General features: G+C 41.9%; 1 non-coding gene and 1 pseudogene across 1 annotated transcript; one reads left to right on the top strand and one right to left on the bottom strand.

Annotated features, from left to right (window-relative positions):
* On the top strand, positions 1–132 carry LOC141421134 (small nucleolar RNA SNORA51). Its single transcript, XR_012445808.1, has one exon. It is a non-coding gene; the product is annotated as a small nucleolar RNA SNORA51 (small nucleolar RNA).
* Positions 133–6,145: 6,013 nt separating this feature from the next.
* LOC109681320 (small ribosomal subunit protein eS12-like) lies at positions 6,146–6,524 on the bottom strand (annotated as a pseudogene).
* Positions 6,525–9,555: the final 3,031 nt, after the last annotated feature.

Below are 9,555 nucleotides of genomic sequence, written 5' to 3'. Positions count from 1 at the left end.
GGCTTCCTGGTGCTTACCATAGGACTGTTCTCTTACACTGGCTGTACAGAAAAAGGAGGCGAAGTAAACCTACCCCATGTAAACCTCAGCCCAGGCCTGTCCCTGGTCTGTGTTGTGAGTGGGGAGACCTGGGGGTGAAAAATGAACAATCCACTCTTTCTTCTTTGTTTTTGCTTTCTTCACCCCTTCTCTGACAATAAACCAACTTCTGCTCAGCTCATTGGAACACATTCTATTTTATATAATGAACTACTGCCTGATTCTAGAATCACAAATAAAGCCAATTAAGATCTTTAAATGAGGGATTAGGAATTTAGCTCAGTGGTAGAGAGCTTGCCTGGCAAGCAGAAGGCTGTGGGTTCACCACTTGAGCCACTCCATCAGCCCTACGGCTTTGGGTTCAGTCCCTAGCACTAGAGGGTTTAAAAAAAAAAAGGGTGAAGATCTCTAAATTTGTAATTTGGTCTTTTGACTTGTATAACTATTCTGACTATCTCACTAGCCCTTCATTCTCACCATGTCCAGCCCTCTTGGTCTTCTTCTATTATGTGTCCTGGCTACTAATGGCTATCAGTCACTCAAATCAGAAACCTGATGGGGGGTAGGGGGGGGATGGGCAGAGGAGGGGGAGGGCAGTCTTATCTTTAATTAATATATCTTATCTTTAATTAATGTATCCTTCTGAATTAAATTGATCAGCTTTACTTTAGAAATATTGTGATATTACAACTTAGCCTCTCTGTGTCCACTGTCATTATCTTTTAATTGCGCATATTTATGGGGTACAGTTGCTGCTCTTATCTTGGTACACATTTGTTATCTTTTGCCTGAATTGCATCTTGCCAATATATACATTGTGTAACATATTGTCAACATATGTTATATGTTGCCTGTGATAGCCCTCAGAATATTCTTTCACATACCAGTCTTTCTTTTTTTTATTTGATGGAACTGGGGTTTGAACTCAGGGCTTCATGTTTGCAAAGCAGGCATGAGCCTACTGATGTCCAATCTACTTTTTACATTGCTATCAGAACTGGTTTTTTTTTTTTTTAACACAAGGTCTCACTATATAATCCAGGCTAGCCTCGAACTCATGACCTTGCTGAGATTGCAGGTGTGGGCATCACACCTGGCTTCGAGCTGACTCCTTAAAACAAATGTATCCATATCTCTCCCCAACTTGAAGATGCTGCTGCTTTCAATTTTCCACTTCACAGATTGACATCTAAGATGCCTTCTCTCAGACCTAGTTCCTACCTCTCCCGCTTCTCAGTGACTACTTTCCTCTCCCTCCTTCATGTCTCACCTGTACAGAATTTCGATTCAGTTTGATAAACACTAGCTGGACATGCCAGTAATGATACTTGCCTCTAGGGAGCAAATACAAGCTGAGGTCAGGGTTTCTGCAATGGTTGGAGCACACGAACTTGTGTAATATGACGATACATCCCATATTGCAAACATGTCCCAAGTAGCCAGGATTACAGGAGTGAACCACTGGCACTTGGTAAGGCCTTGGTTTCTTGAGACAGAGTCTCACTTCATACCACAGGCTGACCCTGAACTCCATATCCTCCTGCCTTTGTCTCCTGAGTGCTGGGGTTACAGGCATGTACCACCATGCCTGGCTCTTCCCCATATTTTTATTTGCTAAATCTCAGAACTCCACCTGAAGGAAGCTGTGGGATGCAACAAGAATGCCATCCAGCTTTCGAGCCTTGCGCACTACAGAGCATGGGAGAATGAGGTCTACTTGCAAGGGAACCATGAAAGAACAAGTTTCTAGAGATTGCCAGGTCCAGGCTGCAGGCCAGGAGGAGGGAATGGTGGTTTCCTGAACGAGATTAAAGGGGTGAAGGACGCAGTGATCACCCAAATAGTTGAGAGCACAGGACTCGGGGTTTTACAGGCTTATATTAAATCCTGAATCTGTCATTTAATAGCTATATGTTTTGGGCAAGTTGCCTTATATTTCTGAGACAAGTTCCTCACCAAAAGAGGATAACATGATAATTGTATCTGTGCCTGGGCTATTGTGAAGAGAAAGGGAGATAATGTCCATATAAAAAGCTTATACCTGCTCCTGACCCATCATCATAAGCTTAATAAATACATTTATTAATTTACAATGTCTATTGGGAGTTTCCTATGTGTCAAATACTGAGGCGAATTCTGGGGATATAAAGATGAACCATTAAGCAGGTATTCATAATTTGGTGTGTAAGTGCTATTACAGAGGATGTAGAGGACCTTTGGAAGGGCCTATCAGAGCAGCACAGAACTGGCATGACTTAAAGGAAATTATATCTACATTGAAACCTGAAAGCTGAGTCTAAATTAGCCAGAGGAATGGGAGAAGGGGAGAATGAGAATAGCATATAAAAAGCCCCAGGCAAGATGGAATTTGGCTTAAGAATGGTTAAGGGGAAAGATGGAGCTGGAGGGAGGGAAGCAGAACAGATCAATAAATGGACTTGTAGGTCAGCTAAAGAGGTTGTTCTTTACTCAGTAGCAATGGAAATTCATTAAAGCAGGTGATAAAAACTCAGATGCCTTCAGAGCAAGGCAGATGACAACAAGGAATGTAATTCAAGGAGTAGTGGGAACTGCAAAGACTTCAAGAGCACATGATCACCTGAAAGCCTTCAAATTCAAAAATTCAAAACCACGACCCTGAGAAAAGGTTTTGAGTGCTGGAGTGCCATGACCATGTTTGTATAATAGAAAATGAAATTCTGCGGTAGTAGTCATACTTTGTGTCACTGTGACAAAATACCTGACAGAAATGATTTAAGGGAGGAAAGATTTATTTTGCTCAGTTTCAGAGGTTTCGTCCATGACAGCAGGGAGGGCATGGAAGAATAGTTACATCAAGGCAGACAAAAAGCAGGTGGAACAGTAACAGGAAGGGACCAAGGCAAGGTATAGACCCCAAGACCCTAAGGACATGCCCCCCAGTGACCTACTTCCTCCAACCAGACCCCACCTTCCACAATTCCATCTCCCCCCCCACACACACAATAGTCCATTCAAATTGTGAATCCATCTACAGATGGATTCATTAGGTCAGAATATTCATGATCTGGAAATGTCTTCAGAGACACCCAGAGGTGTGACTACTAATCAATGAGGCACTTCTCAGTCTAAGTGGACAATCAAGATTACTCACCACAAATGCATAGGAAGAGAGCTAAACCAGAGGCAGGAAAAACAAAAGATGATCCAAGTGAGAAAGGAAAGTTGTAATAGGATCAGGCACAAGAGAGTTGGCAGGATGGAGAGATATTTAAGAGGAAGAATCAACAGATCTGGGGATAAATTTGATTTGAGGCTAAGGGAGAAGTCAAGATTATTATTCACATTACAATGGCAATTCAACAGGACACAGTGAAAGAGATGACAAAAAAGAACAAAGTGAAAGAAAATACAAGGGAATAAAAGGATGAGGGATTAAAAGAGCATGTAAATCAAAAAGAATTACATCTGGATCTTTGACCTTGAATGCTGGGAATGCTGGGGACAGAGGCATGGAGGCAAATTCACACCAGAATTCCAGTAAGACACAGCAGGTAAACATGAGCTTAATTCTACTCCCTTCCAAAACCCACCAAAGTGGCAGAAAAGGTACTTTTCACAAGCTCTTAAGGACAACGGAGACAGGAAAGGGGATGAATGGTAAGGACACACCTACATACTGAGCTGACAGAGAAAGCCGGAAGCAACCTGATTTTCACTGGAGAATTTCCAAAAGGCTCAGGAACTGATGGCACAGGTATCCTCAGAAGTTGGGATGAAAAGCAAAAATGGACAAGATTGGTTGGAAATTGACTCATTATGCAGTTAGACCTCCAGATCACTTCAGTGACTCCAAATAATTCCTCCCTCATCCTTCATCCCAGCAGAAAGATGGAGGTCTAGTTCCTGGAGCAAGACCTAGAGATGTTGCTTTTGAACACCTTAATGCAACAGCCCAGCCAAGTCAATGCAGTTCCCAAATGACAATCAGCCACTCCCCTCTGCACACAAGCAGAGAGAGACAGCTGAGAATCCAGGTAGCAAGAGAAGACTTCTTATTCAGAGACTCCAAAACAAACAGAAAACAAAAGCACTTAAAACAGATTAGGCAAAGTCCTACTTCCTGTCTTCCTTCCTCTCTTCCCCTCCTCTTGACTAATTTAGTCTAAGAGCCTAATGCAAGGTAGACATCTATGTGGGGTTTATTGGAGCCTGACAAGGATGAGAAGGGCTTCTGGTGGCAGCCAGCCAGGAGTGCATACTGGAGCCCAGGGGAGGCAGGAGAAATCCACATGGGTGTTGAGCCCGGATGAAGAGGGCAGGAGGGAGTAGGGACAGCAGCCAGAGCCTTGCAGGTATTACAGCCCACAGGACTTGAAGAGAGCTTCCAAATGTGTATGTGTACATGTGTACTGTAGCCCTAAGCTAGGTGTCAGAGCCTGAGCAGGGCAAGGAGGGTATCTGTCCAGGGAGTATTGGCAGCCACACAGCTTAGGAGATCAGAACCTGAGGAAGGTGTGGAGTCTGGGGAGGAAGGAGCAAGTGTCTGCAAGGGGGCTTACAGCCAAATGGTGAGGCAGTCCTCAGTGTCGAGCCAGGGCAAAGCAGCAAAAACATGACGGGTAATCAAATGACCATATGTACTGAAGGCAAGAAGAACAAAAAGAAATTTATAGATATGTAAAGGAAAAATAATGGCTTATTGGGTAGATAGAGAAGTAAATGCAAACGCATGGTGTACATATGTACCAATGTATCTATGTACACATATTCCCTAGCTTTGTCCACCAAGTAAGCCTGGAAATAGCACACTCCAAGAGCAATGAACACCTCTAGTGCCCTAATTTTGGTCTCTAAATACCTTTCCCCACTAAAAGAAACCAGAGTTCCTCAGGGACAAGATTATTTCTAGGACTGAAATAAGGAAAGAATAAGATGAACTTAACCATCTTACGGTGGCAAAATGTGAAGAGATGGGGGCTGGGAGCATGGCTCAAATGGTAAAAGCACCTGCCTAGCAAGTGTGAAGCCCTGAGTTCAAATCCCAGTGCTGCCAAAAAAAAGTGAAGAATTGCTTAAAGAATGACAGAGACATGTCACAAAGATGTAGAGCGGCTTGAAGGGGGACTCCCTTAAAAAAAAATCTGAGCATAGGGACTGGCAGAGTAACTCGAGTGGTAAAAGCACCTGAGCAGGAAGCATGAGGTCCTGAGTTCAAACCCCATTGCTGCCATACCAACATAGTTCATAGTAGAATGACAACTAATAAATTTAGAAGGAATTATGAAATTGGAAGATCATCATTAGGCATAATAATCATTCAGCTAAAAAAAAAACTAAAAGCAGTGAGAAAAGGCTTGATGAGCAAAAGGATAAATAGCCTCAAAGTACCTCTCCACAAAATACTTATTAATTACAAAGGGCAAAACCTAGCAGTGGAAAAACCTCTCAGACAAGCACCTTAATCAAGTGTCAAAATTAACAGTCTCAGTAAAGGGATGAATTAAAATCAGGTACTACCTGAAAGGAGGCAGTAAAAAGAACACAGTATCACTTCTGTACTATTCCTGACAAAAAAGTCAAGAGGAAATTCAAACTGAGGGATATACGACAAAATTATTGGTCTGAAAAAAAAATCATCAGGGTAATTAAAGTCAAGGAAACTCCAAAGAATTGTCCAAATTAAAAGAAACTAAAGAGCCAAGACAGCTGGGCACTGGTGGCTCATGCCTGAAATCCTAGCTACTTGGGAGGCTGAGATAGGGAGGATTACAGTCTGAGTTCAGCCCAGGCAAATAGTTCAAGAGATCCTATTCTCCAAAATAATCAAAGCAAAATGGACTGGAGGCTCAAGTGGTAGAGTGCCTGTTTGAAAGTGTGAAGTCCTGAATTCAAACCCCAGTCCCAATAAATAAATAAATAAAATAAAGAGCCATGACAATAAATGCCACAAATGATCCTGGGTTGAGTCCTTTTATTATCCTTTCTTTATTCCTTCTAAACTTATGGGCAGTCATTCTACCATAAAGAAAAGCACTCTCTACTCATTTGTTTATTTTAAAACTACCTTGGTATTTTGCTTTAGTTTTTTTTTTTTTAATGATCCAAAAATTTTATTTGCTCATTTCTAGCATTCAAAGTACTCTTGGATAACATTCTTGGCCTGAGATTCTTTGCCATAGACCTTAACTACCACAGAACTGCAATCAACCACTTGACCAGGTTTTCTCTCTGTATCAAGTCTGCAGAGGTTGAACCATTCCCCTAGCTTCTTCTATAATCCTTAATGAGGCTGATCTGGTGCTCAGTACACAGGCAACTTGACCTCCATAGGCTCATTACAGCTGGATGCAAGCACACAAAGATGGGCTCAGTGCTTGTCTAAAGCTTTGGCAGCTCCATGAATTCACTTGCTAGGCCATTGTGGATGCAAACAGTATTCAGCATGTCCTGTAAAGCAGTGTAATGTCCATTACAACTCCAGGAGCAATGCCTTCCTTGGTCATGGTAGGGGTTATGGGGGAAGCCAGTTTTTGGCGGTACTGGGGCTTGAACTCAGGGCCTCATACTTTATAGGCAGGTGCTTTACCACTTGAGCCACTCTGTCAGCCAATTTTTTTTTTTTGGTGGACTGTAATTTGAACTCAGGGTTTCAAGTTTGCAAAGTAGGCACTGTATTGCTTGAACCACGCCTCTAGTTCATTTTGCTCTGGTTATTTTGGAAATGAGGTCATAAGAACTATTTCCCTGGGCTGACCTCAAACCTCAATCCTCCTAATCTTAGCCTCCCAACTAGGTAGGATTATAGGCGTGAGCCACCAGCACTCAGCTTGAAGCCAAATTTTAAGGGTATGCAGGTCTCTAACTCTGCCTGACTGGTAGTGGCAGGCAAAAAGCTATTTTGACAATTTTTAATATTGATTATTTATATCAGGTTGAACATCCCTACTCTGAAAATCCAAAGTCCCAAATCCTGCAATATTTGAAACTTTTTGAGCACAGGACATGACACCATAAGTGGAAAATTCTACACCTGACCTCATAAGACGGATTGCATTTAAAACTCAGGCACATGGAAAATTTTGTATTATTAACTTCCAAGAAACAAAAAGTTTTTCAAGAAAGGAAAAAATAATCCTATGATAGTATACTATATGACTCACTTGATATACAGTCTTAGTGACTTAATAATTTTAGTAAGACTTTATTAAACTGATAGATTTGGCCTGTTTCCATAGCTGGATGATAAATTTTGGATCAATGTAGCCACCTGCAACCTGTGAAACTGTGTTAAGCATCCTTTCCTCACTGACAGAATACCTGATAAAAACAAACTACAGGAGGAAAGATTTATTTTGATTCAGATTTCAGACTGTGGTTGCTTCACCCCATTGCAGTGGGCCTGTGGTGAGGCAGAGCATCATGGCAGAGAGAATATAGTGGAGCAGGGATGCTCACCTCATGGCAGCTGGGAAGCAGAGAGAGAGAGCTAGAAAGGGACCAAGAACAAGATACACCCCCCAAAGGCAGGCCCAAGGTAACCCACTTTCTTAACTAGACCCCACTCACTAGTAGCCCGTTCAGCATGAACTCATCAATGGATTAAGGCATTGATGAAGTTAGTGTCCTCCTGATCCAACCATCTCTCAATAGTGCCACCAGCTGGGGACCAAGCCTTCAACACATGATCCATCATGTGTTCATATTCAAACCCAAGCTTAGTATGTAAACAAAGTGCAAACTAACTGAAGGGTATATTCCTGTAACAGTTGACTCTGAGCCAATTAAATCAGTTGAGCTCCAACCAATCACAGGCTGCCAACTGATCCGCCCATGTCCATATAAGGACTTTGCCTCCTCACAACATGCCTATATAATGCAAATGCTAGTTTTAGTCAATCAGGTTGGGGTTTTTTGTTTTGTTTTGTTTTTGGTGGCACTGGAGTTTGAACTCAGGGCCTCACACTTGCTAGGTGAGCGCTCTACCACTTGAGCAACTCTCTCAGCCAATCAGGTTGTTTTTTTGTATATCACTTCCTTTTCTCTGGCTATATATATAATCTACACCTGTGGAGGAAGGGCAGGGCATTTGGAAATTGCTTTCTATAACTGTTTTCTTGCTCAAATAAACTTTGTTAAATTTAACTCATCTCAAGTTTTTCTTTAACAATTTAATATTCAAAATTATGATGTAATTACATTGGGGAATAGGGGATGAGACACGTGTGTGTGTGTGTGTGTGTGTGTGTGTGTGTGTGTGAGAGAGAGAGAGAGAGAGAGAGAGAGAGAGAGAGAGAGTTTAAAAGTGAGATAAATCCTGCTCTTCCGTAACAGAAGATCCAATAGTTAATGTCTAAAACAGAAAAATCAGGGCTTGGGATGTAGCTCAGTGGTAGAGAACTTGTCTAGTTTGAGCAAGGCTCTAAGTTCATTCCTCAGCAATGAAAAATCAGTAGTAGCATGCTATTTAAAATATACTGGAAGGTGTGTGCAGTGGCAGCTACTCAGGAGACTGAGACGGGAGTATCAAGTGAGCCCAGGAGTTAAGAGACCAGCCTGAGCAAGTGAGACTTCAAACCTGCTCCACCCAAAAAAGAGTATTAAATTTGCAGAAAAACAAAGAATTCCATTAAAAGAGTTGAAAGTGATGTCTCTGGGGAAGCAGGAAAGTAGGGTGGAAGGAGCAAAGGAATAGTATTATAGTATTTTTGGTTTTGTTTTAATGTTTTATAGACTCTTGAAATACAGGAAAAAATATTTTTACAGAAAGAAAAACCTAGCTGGGTACCTGTGACTCACACCTATAACTAGCTACTGAGGAGGCAGAGATCAGGAGGATCATGGTTCGAAGCCAGCACTGGGGTAAATAGTTTGAGAGACTCTAGCTTGAAAAAATCCATCACACACACACACACATCAAAAAAAGGCTGATGGAGTGACTCAAGGTGTAGTAGGCCCTGAGTTCAAGCCCCAGTACTACAAAAAAAAAAAAAAAAGAAAGAAAGAAAAAGTTTTACCCATTGGAAAAAGACATTCAAATTGAAATTGTTTCTGTTTTAGAAAACCTGTCCCTCAGGCAGTCCTGGGTCCCCTCCTGGCTGAAATTGTTCATTGAACATTGGAGGTTCTGGCATCTATGGGTAAGAATGTGGACTGGCCTCAGAAAGCCTGCTCACTAAGAGTTCATGAACATTGTATACTTAGGCTCCATGATGTCTTACCTGTGGGCCCTTTCTTGGTGTATATTGTCTCTAGTTTCATATGCAACTTAAACAATTTTTGTTGGCAGTACTGGGGTTTGAACTCAGGACCTAGAGCTTGTTAGTCAGAAGCTCACCACTTAGTCACATCCCTAGCCTTCCTATTTTCACTTCCTCATCTCTGAGATGACAGGCAGCCACCACCATGCCCAGCTATTGGTTGAGATGGGGCTCTTGATAACCTTTTCCTCAGTCTGTCCTTGAATTGAGATCCTCTCTTCCAAATAGTTGGGAAAATTTGGTTATTTGAAAAGCAATGTGTTATGGCAAAAAAAAA

Source organism: Castor canadensis, chromosome 2 (genome assembly GCF_047511655.1).
Source record: "Castor canadensis chromosome 2, mCasCan1.hap1v2, whole genome shotgun sequence".
Taxonomy (NCBI): domain Eukaryota; kingdom Metazoa; phylum Chordata; class Mammalia; order Rodentia; family Castoridae; genus Castor; species Castor canadensis.
This window is presented reverse-complemented; position numbering and strand designations above follow the sequence as displayed.